This window comes from Lacerta agilis, chromosome W (genome assembly GCF_009819535.1).
Source record: "Lacerta agilis isolate rLacAgi1 chromosome W, rLacAgi1.pri, whole genome shotgun sequence".
Taxonomy (NCBI): domain Eukaryota; kingdom Metazoa; phylum Chordata; class Lepidosauria; order Squamata; family Lacertidae; genus Lacerta; species Lacerta agilis.
In genome coordinates this window covers 1,796,327-1,822,438 of record NC_046330.1, presented here as the reverse complement: position 1 = coordinate 1,822,438, position 26,112 = coordinate 1,796,327, and positions in this window count along the sequence as shown.

Below are 26,112 nucleotides of genomic sequence, written 5' to 3'. Positions count from 1 at the left end.
GATCCCTGGCCCTCGATGGTTCAACAGGGACAATCAGGCGAAAGCAACAATTGTTTTGCATCTTGATTCATCTCAATTAATACACATAAGAGATTTGGATCACGCTAATGATTTTTGGAATGTTTTGCAAGAGCAAGATCGTTGTGCTGCTCAAAATGAGGCTGATGGAAGGGGGAGTGAAGCTGCAGCAGCGTCCTTAACCCCACCTAGTGCTCCAACAGAGCATGTGCAAGCTCTTAAAGTCATACGCTGCACAAACTGTGGCCTAAGAGGGCACAGTTTTCAGACCTGCCGAAAGCCCAAGAAAGGATCTCACCAGAGCGAACACGCTGGTGGATCTACGGGCAAGACGCAAGCCAAAGTCTCCAAAGGGCGCACAGTTGCATTGCTTGCACAAGGCGTGCAGCAGCAGGACACTGACATTGGCTTAGCGTTTGTTATTGACTCTGCTTGTTCTCACCACATGACATCAAACAAACTTTTGTTTAAGACTTTTAAGAAGCTGGACTCCACCGTGTCGCAGGTGAGTGGAACACACCTGAAATCGACTGGAGTTGGAACTGTTTTTCTTCAGAGTCTCCAGCTGTCTATCAGCAACGTGTTATACGTGCCAGAAATTGCCTACAATCTGCTAAGTGTACCGCAGCTTACCGAGAAGGACTGCGAGCTCAGACTACGCAAAGGACTGCACAATTTCTAAGGATGGAGAAGTTATCCTTACAGCTCAGAAGAACAAAGACGGACTATTCTTACTGTCTTTTGATTCTCTGAAGGGTGCAAGTTGAGGGCATGTAACAGTTTTCTTGATTGCAGGGTTTGCAAGGTCAAGGAGTCGACGTCCAGCTACCCCAAGGCTGAAAGGGTTACCTCTCATCCCTTTTCCCTGGTTCATGTGGCTATCTCTGAAGGGAAGCCAGAAGCTAGCCTGGGGGGAGCATGTTGTTCTGAGTGTTTGGTTGATGCTTTCTCCCACCACACGTGGTCTGCGTTGCTCAGGGAGCCAACTGAGGCAGCACCACTGGTTGCAGAGGTGGAACAGCGGGTTTCTACTGGAGTAGGCTGTTCCCAGGTCCTCCATGGGAGGGGGAGCAAGCACAGTGTGACTAACCTGCTTTCTTCACAGGTATGTGGTCTTGCAGTGAGGCAGCAAAGGATGCTCCAGGCTGCCACTGAAGACGTGCTCTTGGATGCAGAGCTTCGTCAGGAGTTCTGGGTGGAACTGGGCGGTACCAAGGTTCCGAAAGTGTTTTTCTGTGGGTACGAACCCAGCTTGCGTAGCTGGAGGTTAGTTAGCCCAGATAGTGACCAGACCCAGGTTCTAGTCAGCAGGAGTGCTGAATTCTGTGAGCAGAATGGATTGAAACACATCCCTAGAAGCCCTGATGTTCTGGATGGTCCTGTCAGTGCTGGACGGACTGATACACCACCTGCTGGTGGTGATGGTCCAGGTGGGTCGGCCCCAAGAGGGGGTAGTGCTGTGGCTGTAGCACCTGCTGCTGGCTCGGGCCGAGTTCCTGGTCATCAGCATGGTGCAGCACAGCTAGGGGCGACTCCAAGGCAGCGGCCTGGGAGTGCACCCGCAACTCCTATGTCAAGGACTAGGAGGCAGGCCACGCATGGCGTCTCTTTGTGTGGCAACTCTTCTCCAGGAGAGCCTGGCGCAGGTCTTGTCCCAGAGCAAGAGGGGGGCTCTTTGGCAGTGAAGCAGGAGCCCAAAGGCGCGCCAACGTCATCCTTAGGTGGTTCAGTTAGGATGCACAGGCGCAGCAAGTCTGTAGGTGAGATGCCTGACGTCAAGGACATGCAGGTGGAATCCAGTGCAACTGGAGCAGAGGGAGAACCTGACGTGGTATCACAGCAGTTTGCACGATCCACTGAAGGGATTCTGCCCGAAAGGTTCACAGCCACTAGCGTGAGTGCTTGTTTGGTTCAGTGTGAACCGGAGAGCCTTGTGGATGTTCAATGGGTATCTCAAGGTGAAGCCCAGAAATGGCATGATGGGAGAGCAGGTAAGCTCAGTGAGGTCTTTGGGTGTGTGCACAACCACGACACTGTCAGAAGGTCGTTGGGTGTACAGACTCAAGACGGCAGCAACTGGCGAGTTGCAGTGCAAGGCTAGGTCAGTAGCCACAGGTTTCACTCAGGAGGAGGGGGTCCATTGTTATGAGGTACTGGACGCGTCCTGTCTCAGAAGCGAAACCACGTGCATGCTTTTAGCAGTTGCGACTCAAAGAGGTTTTGAGGTAAAACACTTTGGTTTGAGGTAAAACACTTTTGGTCTACTTTTGGTTTTGAGGTAAAACACTTTTGGTCTACTAACATGAGTTTGGCCAAACTGCGAGAGGCAGTGAAGGATAGGCGTGCCTGGCGTACTCTGGTCCATGGGGTCACGAAGAGTCGGACACGACTGAACGACTGAACAACAACAACAACTTTGGTTTGGATGCCTGTTTGGATTCTGACCTGGATGAGGAGAGGTATGAGGTACCTCCGCCAGGGTTTGAGGGCAACGGGCCAAATCAGGTGTGGAAGTCGCACAAGACAATCAATGGCTTGAAGGAGTCAGCCAGAGATTGGTCCTCATGCGTGCAAGAAGCTTTGAGCAAGCTAGGTGTCAGCCAGAGTTGTGCTGATAGCTGCCTGTTTCTGGCAGGAGTAAGCCCAGAGCAGGAGCTAGTTCTGCAGTCCGGTGCGGACATGCTTTACCTGGCGGAGACCAGGGGACAGGTGCAACGGTTCGCAGAGGAGCTTGGTCAGTCTTTCCAGCTCAGGAACCTAAGCCCTGTTGGTGTTTACCTAGGTGTGCAGGTAGACAGAGCCGAAGACGGTAGTGTCTTGCTCAATCAGACTGGCGAGGTAGTGCAGTTGTTGAAGAAGTTCAGAGTGTCTGAATGTGCTAGTGTCAGAACACCCATGGAGACGTGTCTAGGTGAGGACAGTCAGACCGGGGAACGCTCTGAGTTCGAGAGCCCCGAGGTGTTTAGGTCAGCTCCTGGGAGGCTGTTGTTTCCTTCACGGTTGAGCAAACCTGACATAGCAGTTGCTGTGGATCTGTTTAGCAAGGAGGCTGCAAATCCCAGTATGCATGCTTGGAATGGCATGGAGAGAGTGCTCCAGAGTTTGCAGGAGACTAAGGAGTTTTGCCTGAAGTTGTCAGCTACCGGTGAGCTCCAGCTTGCGTGCTGGTGCGACAGCGGTTGGGCAAATTCCGAGGACAGGAAATCTGTGTCTGAAATGGTTGTGCAGTGTGGAGGAGCTCTAGGCGGGCTGAAGTCCCGGTGCCAGAGCCTCATTGCTCGTTCTCGTGCAGAAGCCAGGTACAGTGCGTTGTCAGTGCTTTGCAGGGAACTGGAGTTCTATAGGTGTTTGGTCCAAGAGATCTGCATTCAGAGTTGCCTGCCCGTGATGGTTTGGGAGGAGAACCAACTCTGTTTGTTATGTTTACAGTCTTGCTTGTAGTGTTCTTATTTCCCACAGCATTTCACAGCTGTCAATGCTCTAGCACCATCTGGTGCCTGCATCGCTGTCTGAGATGATGTGGCAGTCAACTCCCCCTGAACGTTTCTACTGTGTCAGGGAGGATTTGGAGGAGCAATGGACAGAAGAGGCAGAACAGGTGGCGGAGAGCAGTCAGGGAGAGCAGGGGCTCAGGGATGCTGAAGAGCCCTGCAACCACCCAGAGGCTCGGGAAGGAAGCTCAGACTCAGGAAGGGAGGGGGCTGTTAGGACGCCAACAAGTTGGCGCGCTGAAGAGCAGCAGTCAGAGTCGGATAAAGCCGAGGTCAAACAGTCCAGGTCAGAAGCCAGCCGAAGTCAGGCAGTCACACAGGGGTCAGGAGTAGCCGAAGTCGGTTCAAGCCAGAAGTCAGGAAGCCGAGGTCAGGATTAAGCCAGGAGTCAGAAAGCTGAAGTCACAAAGCTGAGGTCAGGAGGAAGCCAGAAGTCAGGAAGCCGAAGTCACGAACACAGGAACCAGGAACAGGATGAGCAAGAACAACCACATGCTCCAGCCCAACAGTTGCAGGTGCTGGTGAATGAAGCAGCCGGCCTTCCTTAAGTAGCCGGCTCATGACCACGCCTCTTACGAGCTGCAGCTGCCTCTAATTGTTCCCTATGTCTCTCAGCTCTACATTCTACAGCTGAGAAGGGAGGAGGGGAGGGGGCCAGCCGGTTCCTCTCCTCACAAGGGCCTGATTCTGGTTCGACTTCTTCCTCCTCCTGTCCAGGTCTTTCCACTTCCCTATCTGATTCTTCTTCTGAGGAGTGCCGCCACCAGTCTTCTCCAGGTATGAATTCCTCCATTTCCCCAGATTCTTCCGTGGGTGCAGCCTTGCCAGGGGGGGCTTGCCACCACTCCTCCTTGTCCGGCTCAACCCTGACAGGGGCTTTCAAATCAGCACAGACAAGGAGGAAAATGAAATGTAAGGATCAAAGACGTCTGGCGCGGGAAATGTAGGAAGCCACTCCCCGAATCTGACTCAACAGGTTTGGACGCGTAATTCTGAACTGTAGCTGTTCTTGTATATATGTAATAAAGACTGTAAACATCACACTGGTTGTGCCGGAGTGTTACTGCGAAGGGGAAACACCATACTTACATACCGGCACTCTTGGCACTCCTCCAATCAGCCTCCTTCTGGAGAACTGCTGACACCTTTGATACAGTTAAATCCTGTGCTGGAAGAGCAAGCCAGCTGGCTTTATAGCACTATAACTGTGGTCTAAGGAGTTTAGTATGAGGACTGAAAATAAGGCTTCTGGAATTGTAAAACCTCTGTGCACAAGCTACTGCCTGAGCGACTGCATCTCCATAATGTGAGCATGCACATCCCCTCCAGGCATCAGCTTCATCCTGTGCAATTTCCTGAAGTAGAGCAAAACTGAGCCAGTCTCTACTGTCAGGCGAGCATCCTGTAGAGCCTCCCACATTCCTTTTGCTGGCGTCTTGCCATCCAGCACTATTAATTCCTCTGGAGACACTGATAGCAGGATCACGCCCATGGCTTTGGAACCAGCAGCAGATCATTCCGCTGTTATCGGAGCTGGTTTGTTTGCGAATTCAAAATTATTTTAACATTTTAATTTTCCATTCAATTTCCTGGTTTAGAAGTGTAGAAAATTGTATTTGTAACATCTTAATATTTTGTTTTATTGTCTCGTTTCTTGGGTTTTTAAATAGCTCTCATTTTTACTTATCTCCTCCATAATCTCGCTCTTTTTCTTTACTCTTCTTTTTCTTTGATTTGTGTTTTGTTGAATGAAGAAGCCCCTCATAACCACTTTGCTAGCCTCCCAGACTGTCTTGATGTCCGTCCCTTGACCTAAGTTATGTTGAAAATATTCTCTCTGTGATTCCTTTGCTTTTAATAAAATCTTTTTGTCATTCAGTATGGTTTCATTCATTTTCCATCTTTGTGTTAATTTCCTCTCTCCTCTCAGTATCAAAGTAACTGGGTTGTGGTCCAATATCATTCTTGGTTGGATTTCCGTTTTCTTGATCCTTAGGAATAAATCCATTGAAATCCAAATGGCATCTAGTCCTCCAGCTGATTGGCTAGGCTCTGAATAGTGTGTGAGTGCTTTTTCATTTGGATTTTTATATCTCCATACGTCTGTTAAATCTGAATCCTCTACCATTTGGAAGAAAGTTACAGGTAATCTTCCTTCCTTTGTGTCTGACTTTTTCGACGTTCTGTCCAACTCCACTGACACTACTCCATTAGTGTCTCCCAGCATAATTTTTTCATTATTGTAATCTAGTATTTTATCCTCTAGTGTCTTGTAAAATTCTGCTTTTCTTTCATTTGGATACGAAAAAAATACCCCTGTGTTGCAAACTTCAAGCAGGATATGAAAAAAGGCAACACGATGGACCAAATAATGTAGGGCAAACAAACTGGGGAGAATGTTAACATGGCAACTAAAGAAGAGACAGAAAGAAAAGTTGATAGACAAATTAGAAGAACAAGGGAAGATTATTGATGACCCAAAGGAAATAAATAAAACATTTACAAAATATTTTGCAGAATTATACCAAGTGGGAGAAGAAGATGAAGATAAAACGGAAGAATATATAAACCAAAATGAACTCCCAAAGATACCCAGTGAAAAAATGATACATTTGAATGCGTGAATATCTATGATGGAAATTCAACAGGCGATCTCCAAGGCAAAACCTGGGAAATTTCCTGGACCAGATGGCTTACCAGCTACCTATTATAAAAAAATTAGAAGAGGTTCTGTCAGGATTTACAATATCTCTCACACCAAGACATGGTAAGCTGGCAGGTTTATTACTCTTGGATTTATTTAAGTAATTACACAATAGTTACAGTCCGAGCCCTCGTGGCTCAATCCTCCCCGGAAGAGGCCGCCTACGTCAGTAGGAAATCCTCCATCCGTGACCCCACCTCCTGCGGGGCTGACGTTGAGCCTGTATTCTGCTCATACGCTGAATACGAGGAGACTCGGGGGGGGTGGCTTGACCCTCCTCTTCCTCCTCCTCTTCTTGAGCCGACTTTAAAGCAGGCTCAGTCTGCCTTGTGCTATCTCGGGAATCTGCAGCCAGAATTCCTGAGCGGGAGGGGCTTTCATCACTCTCAATGTGGGAAAAAGCCTGCCCCTCTTCTTCCCCTGAGTCTTCACTGTCACTTTGGGAAGGCATATTCCTGACAGGTTCTTTCTCAACCACTTAAAAATGTTATGTATGAGAGTCTATGTAAAGGAAAACTACCAGAAACATGGCAAGAAACTACCAGAAACATGGCAAGAAGCATCCATAACTCTAATACCTAAGCAAGGTCTGGACCCAAAGTCGGTACAAAATTATAGACCAATATCGCTCCTGAACAATGATTACAAATTATTTGCAGACATTTTAGCAACCAGATTAAAAAGGCTATTAAAGGATATAATAAATGAAGACCAGGCAGGGTTGTTTTTACCAGGCAGACAAATGAAAAATAATAAAATATCTTGGAATTTGGCTTACAACGAAAAATATAAACCTGTTTAAAGACAATTACTTTATAAAATGTGGCTAGAGATTAAAAAAGACCTAGATATATGGAGCAGGTTGAACCTCTCACTGGGGGGAGGATATCCACAATCAAAATGATGGTACTACCTAACATGTTACATCTTTCCCAATCAATTCCAGTGGTAAGAGGAGCAGGATGATTTAAGGGTTGGCAAAAGGATTTATCAAGATTTATTTGGCAAGGAAAACCTAGAATAAAACACAAATTGTTGATTGATAACAGAGGGGGGGGGGTTGCATTACCAGACTTACAATTGTACTACGAAGCGGCGTGTCTCTGCTGGTTGAAAGATTGGATGAATTTACAGAATACAGATCTATTAGATCTTGGGGGATTTGATAACCGATATGGGTGGCATGCTTATTTGTGCTATGGGAAAGTAAAGGTTCACAAGGAGTTCTTAAATCGTGCAATAAGAAAAGCATTGTATGGCATATGGGATAAATATAGGAATTTATTAGAACAGAAAACCCCCTGGTGGATATCCCCACTTGAAGCCTTCTCAGTAAAGAAAAAAAGTATGATTAAAAATTGGGCAACATATAAGGAACTGCTAGAGGAGGACAAAAACCAATTAAAACTGAGAAAGTTTGAGGATATGAGACACCATCTCACAGACTGGTTACAGTACCATCAATTGAACGACATCTTTAAAGATGTCGACCTTAAGGTAGCTCCTTCATGGATCACTGCCTTGTCGTGGCGAAGGGGCTTGAATAACTATGGGAAGCTATGAGCGATGCCATGCAGGGCCACCCAAGATGGACAGGTCATAGCGGAGAGTTTAGACTAAATGTGATCCACCTGGAGAAGGAACTGGCAAGCCACTCCAGTATCCCTGCCAAGACAACATGCTACTGAGAAAGAGTGGAGGACAAGTACAAGTAGATTCAGAGCTGATGAAGCGGCTGGGCCAAAGCCGAAAGGTCGCTCAGTTGCGGATATGCCTGGAAGCGAAAGGAAAGTCCAATGCTGTAAAGAAAAACATTGCATAGGGACCTGGAATGTAAGAACCATGAACCTTGGTAAGCTGGATGTGGTCAAAAATGAGATGGCGAGAACAAACATTGACATCCTGGGCATCAGTGAACTAAAATGGACGGGAATGGGCGAATTCAGTTCGGATGACTATCATATCTACTACTGTGGGCAGGAATCCTGTAAAAGAAATGGAGTGGCCCTCATAGTCAACAAAAGAGTGGTGAAAGCTGTACTGGGATGCAATCTCAAAAATGATACAATGATATTGATACGAATCCAAGGCAGACCTTTTAACATCACAGTAATCCAAGTTTATGCACCAACTACCAGTGCTGAAGAAACTGAAATTTACCAATTCTATGAAGACTTACAACACCTTATAGAAATGACACCAAAGAAGGATGTTCTTCTCATTATAGGGGATTGGAATGCTAAAGTAGGGAGTCAAGAGATAAAAGGAACAACTGGCAAGTTTGGCCTTGGAGTTCAAAATGAAGCAGAGCAAAGGCTAATAGAGTTCTGTCAAGAGAACAAGCTGGTCATCACAAACACTCTTTTCCAGCAACACAAGAGACGACTCTACACATGGACATCACCAGATGGGCAGCATCGAAATCAGATTGATTATATTTTCTGCAGCCAAAGATGGAGAAGCTCTATACACTCAGCAAAAACAAGACCTGGAGCTGACTTTGGCTCAGACCATCAGCTTCTTATAGCAAAATTCCAGCTTAAACTGAAGAAAGTAGGAAAAACCACTGGGCCAGTAAGATACAATCTAAATCAAGAAGAAGAAGAAGAAGAGTTTGGATTTGATATCCCGCTTTTCACTACCCGAAGGAGTCTCAAAGCGGCTAACATTCTCCTTTCCCTTCCTCCCCCACAACAAACACTCTGTGAGGTGAGTGGGGCTGAGAGACTTCAGAGAAGTGTGACTAGCCCAAGGTCACCCAGCAGCTGCATGTGGAGGAGTGGAGACACGAACCCGGTTCCCCAGATAACGAGTCTACCGCTCTTAACCACTACACCACACTGGCTCTCCCTTATGAATACACAGTGGAAGTGAAGAGCAGGTTTAAGGATTTAGATTTGGTGGATAGAGTGCCTGAAGAACTGTGGATGGAGGCTCATAACATTATACAGGAGGCAGCAATGAAAACCATCCCAATGAAAAGGAAATGCAAGAAAGCAAAGTGGCTGTCCAATGAGGCCTTACAAATAGCAGGGGAGAGAAGGCAAGCAAAATGCGAGGGAGATCGTGAAAGATACAGGAAACTGAATGCAGATTTCCAAAAAATAGCAAGGAGAGACAAGAAGGCCTTCTTAAATGAGCAATGCAAAGAAATAGAGGAAAACAACAGAATGGGAAAAATCAGAGATCTGTTCAAGAAAATTGGAGATATGAAAGGAACATTTCGTCCAAAGATTTCTATAATAAAGGACAAAAGTGGGAAGGACCTAACAGAAGCAGAAGACATCAAGAAGAGGTGGCAAGAATACACAGAAGAAATATAACAGAAAGATATGGAGGTCTCGTACACCCCAGGTAGTGTGCTTGCCAACCTTGAGCCAGACATCCTTGAGAGTGAAGTCAAATGGGCCTTAGAAAGCACTGCTAATAACAAGGCCAGTGGAAGTGATGATATTCCAGCTGAATTATTTAAAATTTTAAAGGATGGTGCTGTTAAGGTGCTACACTCAATATGCCAGCAAGTTTGGAAAACCCAGCAGTGGCCAGAGGACTGGAGAAGATCAGTCTACATCCCAATCCCAAAGAAGGGCAGTGCCAAAGAATGCTGCAACTACCGCACAATTGCGCTCATTTCACACACTAGCAAGGTTATGCTTAAAATTCTACAAGGCAGGCTTAAGCAGTATGTGGAGCAAGAACTCCCAGAAGTGCAAGCTGGATTTCGAATGGGCAGAGGAACCAGAGACCAAATTGCAAACATGCGCTGGATTATGGAGAAAGCTAGAGAGTTCCAGAAAAACATCTACTTCTGCTTCATTGACTACGCAAAAGCATTTGACTGTGTCGACCACAGCAAACTATGGCAAGTTCTTAAAGAAATGGGAGTACTGGATCACCTCATCCGTCTCCTGAGAAATCTCTATGTGGGACAAGAAGCTACAGTTAGAACTGGATATGGAACAACTGATTGGTTCAAAATTGGGAAAGGAGTACAACAAAGCTGTATATTGTCTCCCTGCTTATTTAACTTATATGCAGAATTCATCATGCAAAAGGCTGGACTGGATGAATCCCAAGCCGGAATTAAGATTGCTGGAAGAAATATCAACAACCTCAGATATGCTGATGACACAACCTTGATGGCAGAAAGTGAGGGGGAATTAAAGAACCTTTTAATGAGGGTGAAAGAGGAGAGTGAAAAATATGGTCTGAAGCTCAACATCCAAAAAACTAAGATCATGGCCACTGGTCCCCTCACCTCCTGGCAAATAGAAGGGGAAGAAATGGAGGCAGTGAGAGATTTTACTTTCTTGGGCTCCATGATCACTGCAGATGGTGACAGCAGTCACGAAATTAAAAGATGCCTGCTTCTTGGGAGGAAAGCAATGACAAACCTAGACAGCATCTTAAAAAGCAGAGACATCACCTTGCCGACAAAGGTCCGTATAGTTAAAGCTATGGTTTTCCCAGTAGTAATGTATGGACGTGAGAGCTGGAACATAAAGAAGGCTGATCGCCGAAGAATTGATGCTTTCGAATTTTGGTGCTGGAGGAGACTGTTGAGAGTCCCATGGACTGCAAAAAGATCAAACTTATCCATCCTTAAAGAAATCGGCCCTGAGTGCTCACTGGAAGGGCAGATCCTGAAGTTGAGGCTCCAGTACTTTGACCACCTCATGAGAAGAGAAGACTCCCTGGAAAAGACCCTGATGTTGGGAAAGATGGAGGGCACAAGGAGAAGGGGACGACAGAGGATGAGATGGTTGGACAGTGTTCTCGAAGCGACTAGCATGAGTTTGCTCAAACTGCAGGAGGCAGTGGAGGATAGGGGTGCCTGGCGTGCTCTGGTCCATGAGGTCACGAAGAGTCGGACACGACTGAACGACTGAACAACAACATCTTAAGGTAGACAAAAAAAATGGCTTTGCGAGGGAAACATCAGAATTAGAGACAGGTCTATTTAAAAATAATGACAAATTACTTTCCAAAATGTACAGGTTAATGTTAGATTGGAAAGTAAAAGAAGAGGAGGTAAAATCGGTTATGGTACAGTGGATGATGGATACAACATACAGATGGCAGAATGGGAAAATTTATGGAGAAATGAACTGAAATTCACGGCATGTTTTACTATAAAAGAAAACTTTATGAAGATGCTACTGTATACAGATGGTACATCACCCCCAGCAAATTGGCTAAAACGTACAAAACCAACTCAAATTTATGCTGGAGGTATAAAGAACTAGAGGAAACAATGTACCGCTTGTGGTGGGGTTGTAAAAAAATTAAGAGTTTTTGGGAACTTATATACAATTATTTTTAAAAAACTGTTCAAAATAACGTTCATCAAAAAACCTGAAGCCTTCCTCTTGGGCATTATGGCATCAGACATCCCAAGAGAGAAAAGGAGAATTTTTTGTATGCAACAATGGCAGCCAGGATGCTGATTGCCAAGGGATGGAAAGGAGATAAAATTCCATCAAAAGAGGAGTGGCAAGTTAAATTGCTAGAATATATGAAACTAGCAAATATGACAGAAAAGATCAGGGATCGATCAACCCAAAATTTTAAAAAGAAATAGGAGATTTATAGGCAATATTTAAAAAAGACATTGTCCCCACATTAAAACTTTAGAATGCTTTGAATAACTCTCGGAATTACATATGGCAAAAAGAACACAAATAAGATTTAGTACAGGCTAAGTTTATTGAAAACATAGGCAAATAATAAGGAAACAAAGAACCCACACCAAGGAGGTCGGAAGTTGATGGCTGAATTCTTTTCTTTTATTTGTGAGTTAGGTGTTGTGGTTTTTTGTGTGTGTTTGTGTCATTTATAAATCAATATTGTTTTTTTTAAAAAAGAAACATCCCACAAAAGGGGTTAATTAAAAAGCTTAAGACACTTATTCACAACACCAGATTAAAAATTGTAATCCACCATTAATACTTAAAGTGCTGATCTGTACAAATAAAGATAACCACCTTCGCCCCACCCCAAGTCTAAAATATGATGTAACAGGGGTAACTCTCTCTCTATTTCATGAGTTAGCATGCCCAGGAAAGGATATATTGTAGATACTTATGTCTTTTTTGAATCCCCAGAACCACCTTAAGCCATCCAAGCCTTGCTCTGGGCCCCTTCTCTGCAAACACCTTTCCCGTGGACTAGGAGCACCTTCCCAAAGTCGCCTGGTTCTGAGAAGACGGTGCAAGGGCTCTTGTGATGCTGATGCAGCCCTGGCACTACGTTCCCAAAGCGAGACCTGCCTTCCGACTTCCGGTTAGGTGCCGGTCAATGGCGGACGGGAGCTGAAGAGCTCCGGTCCTCCGAGGGGCTTTAGGGGTTACCGTGCCTGCGCCGCAGGCCCCTTAAAGCCACGGGAAGAGCGTCCCGTGGACCGTGGTCTCGTGGGTCCCAGACGTGTCGTCCCCGCTCCCGATTGACCCTCGTAAGGGGGAAAATCGGGCGAGCGAGGCTCCGGCACGGGACTGAAGAGACAGCTGCCCCCGGAGGACAAAGCAGCGATCCCGCCAGACTCGAGCACCCAGCACTTCCTACCTAGAGACTGAAAAAAGAAGCTCTGTAAGTAAATTCATTTACCGGATTAAGAATTTTTGGAACTGGTTAACTTGCAGAGAAAGCATCAAAAGGAAGCCCGCTCCCTTTGAACTGCTTGACAGAGCAGGGCAGCGGCAAAAGAGCTAAGCCGCGACTAACGGGAAAAAGTTTTGCTAACTCGGCCGAACTTTTTAAAAGTGGATTAAAAGTTGTTTGGACGGTTTCTAAAGACTTAATAGCTTGATTTAAGGCATAAGAAGACACTGCTTCACCCTCTGGATTAGGATTCCGGGTCAGAAGCGGGCTGCGTTACTTTGTTGCCATTTGTTTTAGCAACTGTTTACCAGAAGAGATATTTTAACTTTTTTGTTGCTAGCTACAGTTAACAGGGTGGATTTGGTGGTTACACTGCAAGAGGAAAAAATAGTTACTGACTTGGACTAATGAAACTAACTTTTCTTGACTTGTGAAAAGTCTGAAACTCGACTGAAATCTTTGCCTATATTTGGATGGTTGGAACTGTTTGGGACTCCTGGCTCAGCAGCCTCTTTGTTCTCTGGATTGATTTGCTGGCCACCTGGTGTTTACTTTTGGGACTGTTGGTCTTCTGCTGTGAATGTCTGAGACAGTTACTACAACTGGGGTGACCTTGAGACTCCAGTTACAGAGCTCACAGGAAATGCAAGATAGTACCAGATCTAAAACAACACAAAGAAAAGGCTCTTTTTCCCTATCTATACAGGAGCAAATGGAGAAACTTGCTGCTAGCATTGCAGAAATAGCAGGACTTAAAAAAGTTTCTGAGGAGGTGAAGCAAACGCAAGCTTCAGTAAATACAATAAATACAACAGTAAACTCTGCAACAGACAAGCTCCAAGCTGAAATCAAAGATTCCACCCAAACATTGGAAAAGTCTATTGGACAAATTGAGGAAAACGTAAGGAAAAACAGAGAAGAAATTAATAAAATTGGTCAAGAGGTCACAGTTTTAAAGAAGGATTCAGAGGAATTTAAAGTAGTCAAGGAAAAAATAAAAAAGGTGGAGGAAAAATTGGACAATATCGATTTGGAGAAAATTGAAAGGATCGGAACTCAGCAGAGAAGTGTGGAAGAATCTCTTGCTTTTCTTCAACTCCGCCAAAGAGAGGGGAACATTCGCCTAAGAGGTCTCCCAGAATTGGAAGGTGACAGCCTAAAAGCCTATATAGTGGAACAATTCTCAACATTCTGGCATTTGGAACAGGAAGACGTCTCAGCTCTCATAGTGAAGGCCTTCAGGTTTGGACCTAGAGGATCCAGAGGAAAGAAAAGCAGCAAGACAGTCAGTGACTGTCTGATTGTGTTGAACAACAGATACGACAGAGACTATTTTCTGGATCTTCATTATAAGAACAATCTGGTGGTCCAGCAGAATAAAGTCATTTTTTATAAGGATATCCCCAGATTTTTCCTGGACAAAAGAGTGTCGTATAACGACTTAACAACTGAGCTAAGAAGAAGGAATATCCCCTTCAGTTGGGAATTTCCGGAAGGCCTTGCATTTACGTTCAAAGAAAAGAAGATAAGGATAAAATCCCCGGCTGAAAAGCAAAAAAATTTGGACAAATACCTGGAAGATTTTAAAGGCTCAGCACTTGATCCAGCTTTTCTCTATCGACTTCCAGGAGCATTTCCACCGCCAGGGGTACCAGCACCAAGTGAAAAAGACCCAGAATAAGGCAAGAAAGCAGAGGCATCTGGAGGAGGAGAGTAAATAAGTAGAGGAAAATGGCGCTCAAATTGATGACATGGAATGTTCGGGGATTGAACCAGAGACCGAAGAGACGCAGAGTTTTTTATAGTTTGGAGAAGAAGAATTTGGATATAATATGCCTACAGGAGACCCACATAGTTCGACGGCATAGAAGACTACTACAAAATAAAAAATTAGGCCAAGAGTTCCTATCATCGGACAAAGTCAAGAAGAGAGGAGTTGTAATTTATGTTAAAGAAAAATATAGCCCAAGACAGTTATTTAAAGATGAAGAAGGGAGATACATCGCTGTTGAAATTAAAGTACAAGGCAAAAAAATTTTGATTCTGGGACTTTATGCACCAAACGATGGAAAGTCAATTTTTTACAAAAACATACATGATCTGCTGTTGGACTATTTGGATTACAAAATAGTTTGCCTTGGAGATTTTAATGGTGCAGTTTCCACATTAATGGACAGATCACAAAGAACTAAACTAACAAATGATGGGAAACTTCCAAAGACTTTTTTCGAAATGGTGGACAATTTGAATTTGGTGGATGCCTGGAGGTTAAGAAACCCCACCGAAACAGAGGCAACTTATTTCAGTGAACTGCAGCAGTCATGGTCGAGAATAGATTACATCTGGATTTCGAATGAATTGGCACCGAAAATACAAAAAGCAGAAATCGGCCCAAAGACATATTCGGACCATAACCCTGTACAAGTAAAACTGAAAATGGTTTCCAAGGATTCTTTCAGATGGAGAATGGATGATGCTTTGATGAGAGACACCAAGCTGGTAGAAAGAGCAGTAAAAAAGATAAAAGAGTATTTTCAAATCAATCTAAATTCAGAAGTGGAAAAAAGAACAGTGTGGGATGCAAGCAAAGCGGTAATGAGAGGGTTCCTCATAAGTGAAAAAGCAAAAAAGAAGAAGCAACAAAATGCGGAAATGGAAAGATTGCTGAAATTGATCAAAGTTAAAGAAAAAGAATTAAGAGGACACCCTAAATGTCAAAAAACACAAAAAGAAATCAAATACTTAAAATCCCAGTATGCCAAAATTATGAATCAAGACATTGAATGGAAAATTAAAATGATGAAACAGAGGACATTTGAATCAGCAAATAAATGTGGAAAGCTACTAGCCTGGCAGTTAAAGAAAAGACAGAAAGCAAATATCATCAGCAATTTAGTAGTAAATGGAAAAAATGTGGAGAATCCAGAGGAAATCAGATGGTGTTTTCAAAGATTCTACAAACAATTGTACAAGGAGGAGAAGATAGAAGAATCAGAGATAGACCGATTTCTGGAAAAAAATGGATTGCAAAAAGTCCCAGAGGATAAACTAACAACGCTCAACCACCTGATATCGACTCAAGAAATAGAGGAGGCAATTAACAACATGCAGCTAGGGAAGGCCCCAGGACCAGATGGATTGACTGCAAAGTACTATAAGACTTTGAAAGATTGGCTATCACAGCCCTTGAAAGAAGTTTGCAACAAAATACTAGAAGGAGATAGGGCGCCAGAGACTTGGAAAGAAGCCTTTATCACACTGATTCCAAAACCATAGACAGACAAGACTTTAATGAAAAATTATCGTCCAATTTCTCTTTTGAATGTGGATTATAAAATTTTTGCGAATGTCATGGCTACAAGATTAAAAAGAGTGCTGAAAGATTACATTCATAAAGACCAAGCAGGTTTTTTACCAGGAAGACAAATAAATAACAACACAAGAATTATTGTGAATATTTTAGAAAAACTGGAAAAAAACATAAACACAGATGCAGCACTAATATTTATAGATGCGGAGAAAGCCTTTGACAACATCTCATGGACATTTATGAAGAAGAATTTGGAAAAGATGGCAGTTGGACCAAGATTCTTAAATGGCATCAATGCCATTTATACAGAACAAAAAGCAAAAATTATAGTAAACAGTGTGATATCGGAGGAAATCGAAGTTGAGAAAGGAACAAGACAAGGGTGCCCTATCTCCCCTTTATTATTTATTACGGTCCTGGAGGTCCTCCTAAATATGATAAGAATGGAGAAACAGATAAAAGGAATAAGGGTGGGGGAGAAGGAATACAAACTACGCGCCTTTGCGGACGATTTGATGTTATCCCTACAAGAACCGGATAGCAGTGTCCCCAAAGCCTTGGAATTAATTGAATCGTTTGGACGTGTAGCTGGCTTCAAACTTAATAAACAGAAAACCAAAGTATTGACAAAAAACATGAACTCAGAACAGATACAAAAATTACAAGACCATACTGGCCTCAACTTTGTTAAGAATGTAAAATATCTAGGTATTAACCTTACAGCAAAAAATCTGAACCTGTACAAGGACAATTATGAAAAATTGTGGACAGAGATAAAGATTTAGAGATTTGGACAAGATTGAAACTCTCATTGATGGGCAGAATAGCTGCCATTAAAATGAATGTATTGCCAAGGATGCTGTTTTTATTTCAAGCCATTCCAATAGTGGATAAATTGGATTGTTTCAAAATATGGCAAAGGGACCTATCGAAATTTATATGGCAGGGGAAAAAGCCTAGAATTAAATTCAAGATCTTAACAGACTCTAAAGAGAGAGGAGGCTTTGCCCTGCCAGATTTAAAGATTTATTTTGAAGCAGCGGCCTTTTGCTGGTTAAAAGATTGGTTTAAATTGGAAAATGTTGATGTGTTGGACTTGGAAGGCTTTGATAACATGTTCGGATGGCATGCTTATCTTTGGTACGAAAAGGCAAAAGTTCACAAGACTTTTAAGAACCATATAATTAGGAAAGCCCTGTATCAGGTTTGGATGAGATATAAAGACTTGTTAGAGAGAAAGACTCCTAGATGGCTCTCACCCGTGGAGGCCAAGGCATACAAGAGACCTAACATGTCTGCAAGATGGTTAAAATATGCAGATATATTGCAGCAAGAAGGCGAGTCGATTAAGCTGAAAAGCTATGATCAAGTAAAAAGCGAAGTCGCCGACTGGCTGCAATATCATCCGATTTATGAGATATTTAAAGCAGACAAGAAAATTGGTTTTCAAATGGAAAAATCAAAACTGGAAACAGAACTGATAGAATCGAACTCTAAAAACCTTTCCAAGATGTATAATTTGTTGCTAGAGTGGCATACGAAAGATGAATTGGTTAAATCGACAATGATAGATTGGGCAAAAGATGTGGGCCATAATATCATGATGGATGACTGGGAGAAATTGTGGAAGAAAGGTATCCAATTTACAGCTTGTAATAGTTTAAGAGAAAATATAATGAAAATGCTTTATATATGGTATTTAACACCAGTTAAGATAGCTAAGATGAACCCTACAATGTCTGATGTGTGTTGGAAATGTAAATCTACGAAAGGTACCTTTTATCATATGTGGTGGTCGTGCCCAGGGGTAAATGCTTTCTGGGATAAGATTTATAACGAGTTAAAGAAGGTAATGAAGATTACCTTTAGTAAGAAACCAGAGGCATTTCTCTTGAGCATGACCAATGAAGAGATACCCAGTCAGGACAGAGTGTTCTTTATGTATGCCACAACAGCTGCTAGAATTTTATTGGCAAGAAACTGGAAAGGTGAAGAGATTCCAACAGTAGAAGAATGGCAGATGAAGCTAATGGACTATATGGAACTCGCCGAACTGACCGCGAGAATCCGAGACCAGAGGGAGGAGAAGGTGTCGCAAGATTGGAAGAAATTCAAGGAATATTTAGTTAAATGTGTAAAATTGAATATTTGAGCAGAATTAGCTAGCAGAATTGGCTTTAGCATGATTATGTTAGATAAAATAACGCAGAAGAAGTTTAGATGTGAATGTTAAGAATGTGTAAGAGTATATAAAGATAAAGAGTTAAAGTGAGAAATTATATTTGTTTAAATAATTTTAAGTTTAGTGAGAGACAAGATTAAGATTAATGGAAAAAGATACAAAGCTACCCAATTTAAATATATTAGTTTTGAATGCAGGAGGGGGAACGAGGGAAGTCTAAAAGTGTGTAAAGAAGAATTAATAAGAAGATAGAGATAGGTGTATGTTTAGTGAGGTATTTGTGTTTTTATGTTTATTGTTATTGTTATTGTTTATTGTATGTTGTTTATCATGTATTTTTGTATTTTCTTTTGTTCATATATGGAAAATAATAAAATCTTTATAAAAAAACAAAAACAAAGCGAGACCTGCCTGCCTCTCCCTTCCCCTCACTCCAAACTAAGCGCGCGCTCTCTCTCTCTCTCCTCTGTGTGTGTGTCTATTTACGCCTTTCTTCTTTGGCAATCACTCATAGCCTAGTAAGATTGTCTTCCGTGAACAAGATCTTAAGATTGAGTCTGTGGCTGATATTGTTGCTCTATATCCAGTTCGTTAGTTTGGTGACCAATACCTTGAGTAAATCTTCCCAATGACATTCAGCAGGCTGATTGGACTAAAATTGGCCGGGTCAGTGCGCAGCCCTTTCTTGTGTATTAATACAATCAGCGTGGTATTCCAGCTTGGGGAAAATTTTGCTGTTTTATTTATATAAGTATAGAGTGCTGCTAGGAGTGGGCACCACCAATCCTTGTTGGCTTTGAAGGCATCAATGGATATAAGGTCATCTCCAGGTGCCTTGCCCGCCTTGAATTGGTCTATAAGTGTTTCCACTTCAGAGCAGGTAACTGGGTCCCACTCAGGCAAGGGGGCCAATTCTATCCTTCCTCCGCCAGCGGCGTGGGCTGCATACAGATCGGGGAAAAAACTTTCGCAGGTGTCGGCTGAGATTTGGGGTTCTATCCTTGTCAACTGTCTACCCAAATATTGGGAAATTAGGTGAGGGAAGGTCTTAGGAGCAGGAACAGGCGGGTTTTCGCCCTGGAAGATCATCAACAGACCAGATTCTAATATTGAATCATTTGGTTGACAAGTATGCAGGCAAAGGCCCCAAAGCTCTCCATGTTGCCTTTATCGACTTTAAGCAAGCCTTTGACCAAATTCCCAGGAACCAGCTATGGACAAAACTGGCAGCGACATCTGTTGACCGCTGTCTTCTTCTCCTGATTATCAACCTGCATACAAATACCTCCTTGAGAATTAGGTTAGATAATAATGGGCTAGTTTCCAATCCGGTTGCCACCACTAGGGGGGTAAGACAGGGCTGTTTTCTTGCCCCTGCCCTGTTCAATTTCTATATTAACTCGCTAGTGGCTCATATGGCCAATGCTGCTTTCCATCCGCCAAAATTAGCAGGTCGAGCCCTGAATGTCCTTTTGTATGCGGACGATGCCACCCTTTTAGCGAGTTCCCCCATTGGGCTGAGGAGGATGTTTCGAGCATTCCACGAATACGAGACCCAACACAAGCTCCAACTTAATTATGCCAAGACAAAAATAATGGTCTTTGCTGCTCGACCGAAACTCCATTTGTGGTCGATTAATGGTATTCCTCTGGAACAGGTTAGTTGCTTCAAATACCTGGGCCAGGTAGTATGATCAAACGGGTCCTTTTTGGCACACAGAGAATATATAGCCACAAATGCATCTAATGCAGCTTTGCTGATTAGATCCCTATATGCCAAGAAACAGGCACAAACAGTGGAAGTGGCCCTGAGACTCTTCCAAATGAAAGTCCTCCCACTACTACTGGTGGGCATTGCCTTGGGTTCACGCAGGGATTTTGTAAGATTGGAATCTATCCAATCGCAATTCCTCAAGGCCATTCTCAGGATCCCCCCTTCCGTTGCTGGTGCAGTCATGAGAATAGAGACCGGCTGCCAAGCCTTTAGGTATGTGGCCCTGAAAGCGAAATTATGGTTATGGCTCAAGCTATGCTTCAGACCGGTGGGTTTGGCCCCCCTGATATTGAGGGATAATTTTAAATCAGCATGGGAAGGGGAGGTGTTAGAGGAAGTGCAGAAGTGTGGACTGTCCTCCCTTTACATAGAGTCCATGACATATAGCCTTGCTAAAGCGGTGATCGTGCAGAGATTGGGGGATATCGCCAGACATGAGGACATAGCCCGTGTGAAACCTGGGATGTTTCTGGGGGAGCAGGTGTATCGGGCTGCACCAGCCTGTTATCTTGCAGATGTCCAATATCTCACTGCAGCCAGGCTGAACGTTCTTGACTCGGCGGTATTGAGGGGAAGATTCATTAAATTATTATTTTTATAGAACACTGAAAAGAAAAGAAAACTGTTAGAATCTATCGTGGCCGTTGTATGCACGAAAAGAGAATCAGCTAGGCATGGCATTTGTGATTAGTCTTGAATTGTTTTGTAGACAGATGAAAGAGGACATTGGAAAACTTTTAATGAATAGGAAAATTAGTCAGTCTTAATAAGAAAGACATTAAAAATGTTTTTATGTTATCACATATCACAATATAGGCTGATCTGAGGAGCCAAATGATTTTGATTTGTTCAGGATGATGACACTGGGTTGCAACTATTAAGACTGCTGTGATCCTTTGATTGGTGAAATGAAATGACGTGTGATCTAGGGACTTCCGGTTTGGTGCCGGTCAATGGCGGACGGGAGCTGAAGAGCTCCGGTTCTCCAGGGGTTTTAGGGGTTACCGTGCCTGCGCCGTGGGCCCCTTAAAGCCACCGGAAGAGCGTCCCGTGGACTTGTGGGCTCCAGACATGTCGCCCCCGCTCTCGGTAGACCCTCGTAAGGGGGAAAATCGAGCGAGCGGGGCAACGGCACAGAGCTGAAGAGACGGCTGCCCCTGGAGAACAAAGCAGCGATCCCGTCAGATTCGAGCACCCAGCACTTCCTTCCTAGAAACTTCAAAAGAACTCTGTAAGTTAATTTTATCTTCTGGGACTGGAAATTTTTGAAGACTTTAGACTTACAGTGAAAGATTTTAAAGGAAGCCCGCTCTCTTTGAACTGCTTAACAGAGCAGGGTATCGGCAAAGGAGCTAAGCCGCGAATAACGGAAAAAGTTTTACAAGTTCTGCCGAACTTTTTAAAAGTTGTTTAAAAGTTGCTTGGACTGTTGTTAAAGACTTATTATTGAGAATTATGATAAAAGAAGACACCGCTCGCCCTCTGGATTAGGATTCCGGGTCGGAAGCGGGCTGCGTTACTTTGTTGCCATTTACTTTAGTAACTGTTTACCAGAGGAGACATTTTAACTTGTTTGTAGCCGGCTGCAGCCAGTTTGGTTTGGAGGATTTGGTGGCTACATTGCAAGAAAGGATACAAATACTGCCTTGGACTGTTTAAAAAAATAACTGTTCTTGACTTTTGACTGTGGAAGGAACTGAAACTTTTAAGATTTGTGATTTCTTTGCCTATATTATGGATGGTTGGAACTACTTGGGACTCCTGGCTCAGCAGTTTCTTTGTTCTCGGGATTGAACTGCTGGCCACCTGGTGTTGACATTTGGGACTGTTGGCTTTCTGCTGTGAATGTCTGAGACAATTACTACCACTGGGGTGACCTTGAGACTCCAGCTGCAGGGTGCCCAAGAAATGCAAGATAGCACCAGAGCTAAAACAACGCAAAGGAAAGGTTCTTTATCTATAACAACACAGGAGCAAATGGCTGCAGCCATTGAAAAACTAACTGCTAGCATTGCGGAAGTGACAGAAGGCCTGAAAAAAGTATCTGAGGAGGTGAAGCAAACGCACACAACAGTAAACTCTGCAACAGACAAACTTCAAGCTGAAATTAAGGACTCCACCCAAAGATTGGAGAGATCCATTGGAGCAATTGAGGAAAACGTAAGGAAAAACAGAGAAGAAATCAATAAAATTGGTCAGGAGGTGACAGTACTAAAGAAGGACTCAGAGGAATTCAAAGTAGTGAGGGAAAAAATAAAAACGGTGGAGGAGAAATTGGACAATATCGATTTGGAGAAAATAGAAAGGATTGGAACACAGCAGAGAAGTGTAGAAGAATCTCTTGCCTTCCTTCAACTCCGTCAGAGAGAGGAGAACGTCCGCCTAAGAGGTCTGCCAGAATTGGAAGGTGACAGCTTAAAAGCTTTTATAGTGAGTCAATTTTCAACATTTTGGCATTTGGAAGAGGACGACGTCTCAGCCCTCATAGTGAAGGCCTTCAGGTTTGGACCCAGAGGATCCAGAGGAAAGAAAAGCACCAAGAGTCAGTGACTGTCTGATTGTGCTGCACAACAGATACGACAGGGACTATTTTCTGGACCTACATTATAAGAATAACCTGGTGGTGCAGCAGAACAAAGTCATACTTTATAAAGATATCCCCAAATTTTTCCTGGACAAAAGAGTGTCGTACAACGACTTAACAACAGAGCTAAGAAGAAGAAATATCCCCTTCAGTTGGGAATTTCCAGAAGGCCTTGCATTTACGTTTAAAGAAAAGAAGATAAGGATAAAATCCCCGGCTGAAAAGCAAAAAATTTTGGACAAATACCTGGAAGACTTTAAAGGCTCAGCACTTGATCCAGCTTTTCTCTATCGGCTTCCAGGAACATTTCCGCCGCCAGGGGTACCAGGACCAAGTGAAAAAGACCCGGAAGAAGATAAGAAAGCGGAGGCATCTGGAGGAGGAGAGTAAAAAAGTAAGGAAAATGGTGCTTAAACTAATGACGTGGAATGTTCGGGGATTGAACCAGAGACCGAAGAGACGCAGAGTTTTTTATAGTTTGGAAAAAAAGAATTTGGACATAATATGTTTACAGGAGACCCATATAGTTCGACGACACAGAAGATTATTACAAAACAAAAAACTAGGCCAAGAATTCATATCATCGGATAAAGTCAAGAAGAGAGGAGTCACAATCTACGTAAAGGAGAAATACAGCCCAAGACAGTTATTTAAAGATGAAGAAGGGAGATACATCGCTGTCGAAATTAAAGTACAAGGCGAAAAATTTTTGATTCTGGGACTTTATGCACCAAATGATGGGAAGTCAATTTTTTATAAGAACATACATGACCTGCTGTTGGACTATATGGATTACAAAATAGTTTGCCTCGGAGATTTTAATGGTGCAGTTTCCACATTAATGGATAGATCGCAAAGAGCTAAATTAACAAATGATGGGAAACTCCCAAAGACTTTCTTTGAAATGGTGGACAATTTGAACTTAGTGGATGCTTGGAGGTTAAGAAACCCCACTGAAACAGAGGCAACTTATTTCAGCGAACCCCAGCAGTCATGGTCGAGAATAGACTACATCTGGATCTCGAATGAATTGGCACCGAAAATACAAAAAGCAGAAATCGGCCCAAAGACATATTCGGACCATAATCCTGTACAAGTGAATTTAAAAACAGTTTCCAAGGACTCCTTCAGATGGAGAATGGATGATGCTTTGATGAGAGACACCAAGCTGGTAGAAAGAGCGGTAAAAAAGATGAAAGAGTATTATCAAATCAATTTAAATTCAGAAGTGGAAAGGAGGATTGTCTGGGATGCAAGTAAGGCGGTAATGAGAGGGTTCCTCATAAGTGAAAAAGCAAAAAAGAAGAAACAACAAAATGCAGAAATGGAAAGACTGTTGAAATTGATTAAAGTTAAAGAGAAAGAACTAAGAGGACACCCTAAATGTTTAAAAATCCAAAAAGAAATTAAATACTTGCAATCCCAATATGCTAAAATTATGAACCAAGATATTGAATGGAAAATCAAAATGATGAAACAGAAGACTTTCGAATCTGCAAATAAATGTGGAAAATTACTAGCTTGGCAGTTGAAGAAAAGACAGAAAGCAAACATCATCAATAATTTAGTAGTAAATGGAAGAAATGTGGAGAACCCAGAGGAAATTAGATGGTGTTTTCAAGGATTTTATAAACAATTGTACAAGGAGGAGAAGATAGAAGAATCAGAGATAGACCGATTTCTGGAAAAAAATGGATTGCAAAAAGTCCCAGAGGATAAACTAACTATGCTCAACCACCCGATATCGACACAAGAGATAGAGGAGGCAATTAATAACATGCAGATAGGGAAGGCCCCAGGACCAGATGGATTGACTGCAAAGTACTATAAGACATTGAAAGACTGGCTATCACAGCCCCTGAAAGAAGTCTGCAATAAAATACTAGAAGGAGATAGGGCACCAGAGACGTGGAAAGAAGCCTTTATCACACTGATTCCAAAACCAGAGACAGACAAGACTTTAATGAAAAATTATCGTCCAATTTCACTTCTAAATGTGGATTATAAAATTTTTGCGAATGTCATGGCTACAAGATTAAAAAGAGTGCTGAAAGATTATATCCATAAAGACCAAGCAGGTTTTTTACCAGGAAGACAAATAAACAACAATACAAGAATCATAGTGGATATTTTAGAAAAACTGGAAAAAAACAAATACAGATGCAGCACTAATGTTTATAGATGCGGAAAAAGCCTTTGACAATATCTCTTGGACATTTATGAAGAAGAATTTGGAAAAGATGGCAGTTGGACAAAGATTCTTAAATGGCATTAATGCCATTTATACTGAACAAAAAGCAAAAATTATAATAAACAGTGTGATATCGGAGGAAATTAGAGTTGAGAAAGGAACTAGACAAGGGTGCCCTATCTCCCCTTTATTATTTATCATGGTCCTGGAGGTTCTCCTAAATATGATACGAACGGAGAGGCAGATCAAAGGAATAAGGGTGGGGGAGAAGGAGTATAAACTACGCGCCTTCGCAGATGATTTGATGCTATCCCTACAAGAACCCGAAAGCAGTGTCCCCAAAGCATTGGAATTAATTGAATCGTTTGGACATGTAGCCGGCTTCAAATTGAACAAACAGAAGACCAAAGTATTGACTAAAAATATGAAACCAGAGCAAATACAAAAGTTACAAGAGTGCACTAGCCTCAACTTTGTCAAGAAAGTAAAATATCTAGGTATCAATCTTACTGCAAAAAATCTGAACCTATACAAGGACAATTACGAAAAATTGTGGATGGAGATAAAGAAAGATTTGGAAATATGGACAAGATTGAAACTTTCATTGATGGGCAGAATAGCTGCCATTAAGATGAATGTCTTACCAAGGATGTTGTTTTTATTTAAAGCCATTCCAATTTTGGATAAATTGGACTGTTTTAGGATATGGCAAAAGGATCTTTCGAAATTTATATGGCAGGGAAAAAAGCCGAGAATTAAATTTAAGATTTTAACAGACTCTAAAGAGAGAGGAGGCTTTGCCCTGCCAGATTTAAAGATTTATTTTGAAGCATCAGCCTTTTGCTGGTTAAAAGATTGGTTTAAACTAGAAAATACTGATGTATTGGACCTGGAAGGCTTCGATAATATGTTTGGGTGGCATGCTTATCTTTGGTATGACAAGGTGAAAGTCCACAAGACTTTTAAGAATCATATAGTGAGAAAAGCCCTGTATCAGGTTTGGATGAGGTATAAAGACTTGTTAGAGAGAAAGACTCCTAGATGGATCTCACCTGTGGAGGCCAAGGCCTATAAGAGACCTAATATGCCTACAAGATGGTTAAGATATGCTGATATATTGCAGCAAGAAGGTGAATCGTTTAAGTTGAAAAGTTATGATCAAGTGAAAGGCGAAGTCGCCGACTGGCTGCAATATCATCAAATTTATGAGATTTTTAAAGCAGACAAGAAGATTGGTTTTCAAACGGATAAATCAAAACTG